This window comes from Camelina sativa, chromosome 16 (genome assembly GCF_030686135.1).
Source record: "Camelina sativa cultivar CO46 ecotype springtype chromosome 16, ASM3068613v1".
Classification (NCBI taxonomy): domain Eukaryota; kingdom Viridiplantae; phylum Streptophyta; class Magnoliopsida; order Brassicales; family Brassicaceae; genus Camelina; species Camelina sativa.
This window is the reverse complement of record NC_141895.1, coordinates 9,779,054-9,787,554: the sequence shown is the minus strand read 5'-3', so window position 1 is coordinate 9,787,554 and position 8,501 is coordinate 9,779,054.

Sequence of the window (8,501 nt, the reverse complement as noted above, 5' to 3'; positions counted from 1 at the left end):
TTCGATCGGGTAATTCTAGTGATCACAAAGATTACTGACACTTAAAGAGTTCGCTAGGCTTATATTTAAGATTCTCTTTGTGACTTTGTCGTAAGATCGGGATAATATATACGCAACACACTCAGAAGCTTTGGAGAGTGAACGTTAAGACATAGTTCCCCGATATTTTGTTCTACGGGACTGCCTGATTGACGAAGTCGTGTATCGACGGTTCTAAATGATGCTAATGGTCCTGGCGTCCAGCTTTAAAAACGCTTAGCCATATGTGTCTAGTTCTAAATGATGAGTGTTCTTTTTTTTTTTTTTTGTAATAATATCTCTTACTATAACGTTATCAATAATTTTTCTTTTTCCTTTTTCCTTTTTCTTTTTTTTTGTAATTTCATTATCTCTTTAGTCAATTGTTTGTTACACAGAAAATAACACGAGTTATACAATGGCGTAAATCAATTGGGCAAAAGGGACATGCAATTTAAGTGGATTTTGACCTTTCAATTCCAGATCTCTTTGTCACATTTATTGTGCGAAATTAAAGGCATTCTAGATGTAGATGATAAAAAACAAAAACAAAAAAGTATTTTGTACTTGTTACTTTTCTTTATACCAATGTGGTTAGTTATGGACTTCGATAAATGTAAAATTACAAAATATATATATATATATATATATATATATATATATATTATGAAAGTTGAAAATGTGCAATGCTCGAGAAAAGTAGGGAGGTTTTAGGAGAGGTGTAACTAACTCTACATTATTCATTCATTTCTCATTTGTCTATTATAAATGACGTCAGAAAATATGTTACGTAAAAACAGTACTCAATGCATTTAATAATCTTAAATTATGTCCTTTTCATTCAAACATGTTTGATTGTTTTCAATTTATGTCCAAATGTAAGAACTTTGAATAGTCACGATTTTTATTACGAGTACACTGCGACAAAACATAAAATGTTAAGTTTCGTTGATCACATAGAACCCCCCCAAGAAAAATTTGAGTTTTAGTATACTTTTAAAACTTAAATGGAGAATTAGTACATTTACTATTTAAAATTGGCAAAACACATACTTTCATTATTTAATACTATTTAAATTATTTTCTAATCCTCTTCTAATCATTTTATTTACAAATGTGCCAATGAAATTAAATATATATATATATTTTCTTTTTTATTAAATCACTCATTGAATCTAATAACTAAAATACTATTCAATATATATATATATTAAATTTTTTTACAGATACAAAAAAATCTATGTTTTTTCTTTATAAATTGATATGCATTTTGTGTAATGATTATATCTGATAATGTTAAATATTTTTTATAAATTTTGTATTCGTACACCTTATTAAGTGTACAAGTGTCTGTACATATTATAATGTGTACAGTTATCAAGTTTACAAATAAATAATAATACACAAGTTTAACCCGTACAATTCATTTAGTGTACTTATATATATATGTTTTTATCCGTACAACTGATATATAATATATTCAATATGAATGAAATAAAAATATTTATATGTGTGTAATAAATGTGTAAACTAAATATGTTGTACATATGTCTTTTATCATACTACCCTTTTGTAATTTTACACTACTACACTATACCCCACTTTATTATCTATCTCATATCTCTTCTATTACACAAATAGTAAAACTCATCTATTTCTCCAATTATAAATAGTAAATGTACTACAATTCCAATTAAGTTTTCAAAATATATTATTTTGCCAATAAACCCTAAAAACAAATGAACAAAGACAAGAGAAACAACTCACGCAAAGTATTAAATTACCTTTGTTAGAGTTTAAAAGAAAACAAACCACATGATTTGAATTATTCACCGCATGTATATGTAATTTAGTAGTTTATAAGAGCATCTGCAGTGCAGAGAGACTCTCGTAGTCTCTTATATATAATATTTTTATAGTTCTAATTTAATATAGTTAATTACTTAAATTTTAAATAAAAATGTTAAATTTAAAATCAATCACATAGTAACATGTGTTTAACTAGTTTCTCATGAGATTTTCAAAAATTCTCAAAACAGAATTGATTCTCACCTCTGTCTTCCACTTTTTAATATTTTTATTTTTTTAATTGGTGAGAAATTTGGTGAGAACTCCCTATTGTACATGCTCTAATCTTTTCCAGTCTCCACTTAAGATTAGTCCGTTGTGGAGTTAAAAATTCAATTTTGGAATCCCAGAACGTGATTACAAATGTAATTTACCTTGAGAACTAATCCACGGGCTTGGTGTTTGGAATAAATCTGGGCCTTGTGTGGTTCATCTTATATCTCTACTATTAATCAAAAAAATTTAAAAAACTAACCTTATTTTTGTAAAAAATTACATCAGAATGCCATTAAAAGCAAGACAAAATCATAGATTTTCATTATGAGTAAAAAAATCAATTATTCATATCTTATTTGGATAAACGTACGGGTTACCGGTCGGATTTTACATTTTCGTATTTTTTCCTTATCTCCAAAGCCTTTAAGATAATTTAGTTATTTTGTTTTATTTGGTTACCCCATTTGTTGGCCTATTTATTCCTTTTTCTTTATTTATTTCTTTTAATTTAAAAGTAAATAAATTAGTTAAACACATGATAAATCAAAATAACCACTATGATAGTTTTCATAAATCTCAATAAAAAATATCAATTGTGATAATAAGATAAATTTTTAAAAATTTGGTGTCAAAGTTTGTTAAAATTATGAATATTGCAGTTTCCATAAATCTCGAATATGTAGTTTATAGGATTGAATCGTCTACATTAATGTTTATCTTGATAACCAAATATTCGAGATATGGATCCCACATTTATCTCAAGTTCAAGATTTTTTAGATTTAATTTCATGAGTTTTGAATATATCAATCACTTATTTTGGAAAACAAATAAACTATTCCCAAATTTTTTATTATCTAACCTACCAACTTAGGAATTTTTCTAGCAGACTATTTTTTCGCATATTTAGTACTGACCTTAATTGTGATAACAACTAAAATATATTCAATCACTAAATCTTTGTGAGAATAATACGATTTTGAAAGTAACCATATTTAAAATTGATTAAATCCTAATCATTAAGTTAAAATCACAAAAAAAATTAATATTACCTAGATTGCTTCAACTATTACATTAACCTCATATCTACCTAATTTCAATTAAAAATCCTTTCTGTTTTTACTAACTAATTACTCAAAGCATCAAAAATATAACTATTTAACCAAATCTTTATGGAAAAAATTTATTCAGAAAATATACTGGTATCATTTGCATTTATAACAATTAAGCATATATTAGAATTTTCAAAGCATATTATGAAACTTTCATGCTTCTCGTATAAATTTAAGAATCGAATGCATATTCAGAACTCATAGAATTTATTTTTCTAGCACCAATATTTTTGTTTCTTTTTACAAATTGTTAAAAAAATATAATTTGAGCTTTTGATACTTAATTTTAGTGTTCGATTGGAATAAAAAGCTCAAATTAATTTTTTTAGAAGCTCAAATTTCCCGAAAAAACCCCAACTAATTTTAATTTGGAAGTTTAATACCCAATTGTTTCCGATTGGAATAATAATACCTTACAGAATTAAACGTTGCCGTTTAAAACCTGAACATTTAAACGTTTGATGAATCAAACATGTGACTTATCGACTGCTAAAATGTCTAACATAATTACTAAACCGGGTTAATTGTGATCATCACGTGGGTAATTGGTTTTATGTTATTTTACAATAGTGTCCTTCGCCATTTTCCCCAAATCTAATTGGGAGTCACAAACCCTAAATCGCAATTTTACATTGAGCTCTTCTCCTCTTCGTCTCTTCTTCACAACAATGGAGACAATGGTGAGTCAAAGTTCTGGGTCAAATGGAAATTCAATGAAGATCAATTACCTACGTGCTGATCACAATTAACCTAGTTTAGTAATTCCGTTAGATATTTTAACAGTCGTTAAGTCGCATGTTTGATTCATCAAACGTTTAAATTTTCAGGTTTTAAACGACAACGTTTAATTATATAAGGTATTTTTATTCCAATCGGAAAAATTGGGTATTAAACTTCTAAATTAAAATTAGTTGGGGTTTTTTTTTCGGGAAATTTCCTTTTTTTTTGGATAATTTTAACTAAGTAAATAAAAATTAAGTATTCAACTAGGTATTTGTGTTGAAAGAAATGGTATAAGTAAAGAATATTTGCTACCTAAGTAATTATGATTATTAGGGAAATCATTTTATGCAATAGTAAAAGTACATGAAATATTGCCCTACCTTATACCATCTCTATATTTATAGAACAAAATCTACACTTTGGAATAATTATTTGAAAATTTTAGGAAACACTATTTTTTTCTAATAACATGTAAATGATGTCATTTATATAAAAATGATCTTATAGAAAAGAACGTGTAACAAATGGGAACAAGTAATTCAAATAATAAAAATAATTATCTAAACTATTTCTAATTAAAAAAATACAAGATGAGATCATAAAATTTGGATGATTAAATTTAATTTTAACTTTCAAATATAAAAAAATTGATACATTACTGTATGTCAAGATAGTACTTAGAAGACATTAAGAGTCTCAGTGGTTAATAGGTCATTGTGTATTGTGCTGTTTTTAAAGGTTGACTATGCGATATGTAATCAATTACTTTGGAACGGGTACTTTGAAAATTTTGGTTATTTTTGAAAATAATTAAATAGTTTTTTTTTGAATAATTTCAACTAACTAAATAAAAGTAAATATTTAACAGGGAATTCGGTATCCTGTCTAAATTTTTTACCCAATCTCTATTAATAAACATCTAGTAATCATTTAAAAGATGGAATGAGGTAAATGGAACAAGACGGAATGGGACGGTACGAATGGGACGGGAGGAGACTTATTCTTGAAGCCTCAAGAATAAGGATGGTGGAACGATTGGTCACACAAGAGTTGCGTTGCGGAAAAGCTCTTTATATACCGGTTTGATCTCTCAGCCTAGCATCAAGTAGATCAGATCTCTCAGCATCGCACCAAGAAGATCGGTTTTGTGACTGTTGGAATCACACCAAGCAGTCGGTTTTGATTGCTGGAATCACACCAAGCAATCGGTTTTATTCACAAGGAACAGAAGAGAATCACTCTCACAAAAGAAAAGGTTTTATAAAAAAGTTGGTTGATTATTTCATTGCTCTTACATGAGTTTATATAGGAAAAGAAAATTGGTAACAAAGCCAAGTATTAATTATTCTTGAAATTAGAAGATAATAAATATAGTAAGTTGAATGAAGAGTCCAGGTGCATGTTTTTCTTCCTCTAAAGTGACTCTTAATCTTTATTTTCGTCACTCCTCTTTGAACACAAAATAAAGTAATAATTTTGAATTAGGCTCAAAGTAGGCTGGTCTTGATAGAAATTATCCCCAATATAATTTCCCATGCTCTCTTTGGCCAAAAGCTCTTGTATTAGCCCATTAAGTGCCTCCTTGATCTTTCATCTCTTTGACTCCTTGATCTTATTTGCTGATGAGAAAAAACATGTGTTGTATCATTTCTTCACTTTGACCTTAGTAGAAACAACTCCTGGTAGCCATAAATAATTATGGAAGCTCTTAAAACCAATTGGACCTAAAACTCTTATAGCAAAGAACTTGATTGACCTCCTTTGGTAAATTGGGCGTAACCTTGTATTACCTATGCCAAATCTTATGTTCTACAGGTTGTTGGAAACATAAGAGATCCATTAACATCTTCCAAGTAGTTTCATATGGAAACTGTTTCTGTGTTGCTCTGCGTAACACGATCTTTGTCTCAGACGCGAAACTGGCACTAGGACAGATCCACTGACTTGAAATATCCATATCTTTCAAATATGAAACGATTTGAAAGAGATTCCAATTATCAATGATTCTAGGATGGATCATGATTCCAGAACAGTTAAGTTCATACCTTGAATTCTTCTGTCTTGGTCGGAATCCTCTTTTGAATGCTCGTAGGTCCAAGTCGCGTAGCCATGAGTTCACCTGATTTGTAACATGAATAACTCCTTCATCCAAACTCTGATTGGACTGATTCTACTTTGAGATATGCTCTAGATGCGGTAAGAATATATCCCAAATGGCTGTTTGGCTGGAAGAATTGATCTTCAACTTCGTTCGTGTTAAACAAGGCTCAAGGATCTTCTTGGATGGTCTCATGATCATATCAAAGGACGAATACAAAAAGCTGAGGATATTAGAATGATGAATAACTGAAGTATTAGCAGCGAGAGGAGATTTTGTCAATGTATCCACACACTTTTTATCATCCCTTGATACCCAACTGAACTTCATCATCTCCATTCTCTGGATCCATTTCATTATATCTATGACCTAGTTGGAAGCGGCAAAGTTTATAGTCTTACCCTAAAGCTGTGAGAGAACGTCAGCTTGTCGTGAACCCACGTATAATCCAATTGTATCTCTAAAGATCTAACCTGCTTTTGATTTGATAGTAGTATTGTAGAAAAAGAAACATTGTTATAGTCCCTCCGTTTCATAATATAGGATGTTTTAGAGGTTTTTGCTTGTTTCATAATATAAGATGTTTTCAATTTTTGAGGCAACTTTTAGACTACTTTTATATTTTCTTATTATTTATTTTATGCAATTTTTTTTCTGATTGGTTAAACTTTTTAAAAGTAAACATTTCTTATTATGCGTGCTTTAGCTAAAACATCTTATATTTTGAAACGGAGAGAGTATGTTCTTTTTTTCAAAATAAACATTCTTATATATGTTTTGACCACTTGTAGTCAACTTTCACTTTTAGTCAATTTTCAAATATCTTTCCTATGATTTATTCTGATGTTTAGTCATTTACAGAATCTAGTTTTCTTTTAATTTTTAGTCATTTAGATTACATTTAGTCATTTCCAAAACCTATTTTTCTGTTAATTTTTAGTCATTGAGTCACTTCTAGTCAACTTTCAGAGATCTTTCCTACATGCGTTATTCTGATCTTTCCTACATGCATCTAATTTCTTATATATATACTAGAATTTAACATGCAGTACATCAGCTACCTATTTAAAAAACCAAAATATAGGAAAATTAAGTTGTATTTATTTGTTTATATGTATATATATATAATATATATATATACTCAGTTTTATCATTGGGTATAAACCGTAATCAAAAACTTTCTTATATATACGGAATGATTTTATTATGTGTACTATTTTGAAATCCAGAAATAATACATAGAAAACCAAATAGTCAAAAAATGAAATATTACAGTATCATTAATTAAACTTTATGAATAATTTGATTTGTTTTTTGTCGTTAGATAGCTTTTTAAAGATTTTCTTAGAAAAATTTGTTCAGTAATCTTGAAGTATATACAATTTTAAACAAAGTATATGCACGTGTATTATTGTAATTATTTAAAAAAAAGATAATTTTATCAATATTTAATTAGGAAGATATGTTTTTAAAAAAAATTTAACATACGCTCGTTGAATAAAAAACATTACTAAAAATAGTCATTTTCTAAGTTATATAATTACAAAAAGGTGAAACATCTTAGCTACTAATTATAAAAGTTTCATCAAAAATATTAAATTAAAGATAAAATAGGAAATCAAATAAACTAAATGGAAAATGGCTACAACAATTAGAGAACTATACATGAAGGAAAAAAAAAAAATCTTCTTATCATTTGACTTCCATTTATTTCATTCAATCTCATAGGAGTAACTGAACTAAAACTTGTTTTTGGAATTGATGATTCCTAGAATCATAGGCAATTAAAAATAAAAATTATAATAAAAGAATTACTATGATTTCCACATAATCATAACATATATTTAGAATGTATAGAATAAACTAATACTAGTAAAAATAGAGCCTATAGCCATGGAATATTCCGTGGAGAAGGTCTCATTTTCGTGGCTATATGACCACACAGACACGACAAGACACAGAAAAAAGTTGTGTCTATACGATCGTGGACTAAAATATTTCGTGGCTTTTCGTGACGTTATACTCACGATTTTGACACGCGTATTTCATGACATTAATTGCCACGGAATAGTCAGGCAAATTTTTGTGGTCAGTTAGCCACGATTCAGTTCATATCTATTCAGTGACTAAGTAGACACGAAGCACTTGTGTCTAAACGATGGCTTTTTCTAACCACGAACCACTGTGACCTGGTGATTGTGATAAATTTAGAAATTGAAACCTACACCCCAAAATTCTATAATTTGAAACGTGAAATACAAATTCTAAAAATCTGAAACGTGAAATATAAAACCTATAATACACTACCATAGATTTCCAAAGTTTTACAAAAAGATCCATGAGATTCCGAAAAACTTACAAAAGGTGATTAAGTATTATGAAAGATGCAATTATTTTGTGAAGCAAGCTAAAAATACAAGATACACAATAAAGTAAGAGACACACCGCTTATCTAAGTGCTTGTGAAGTAAAGTCACGAGTAGCACAC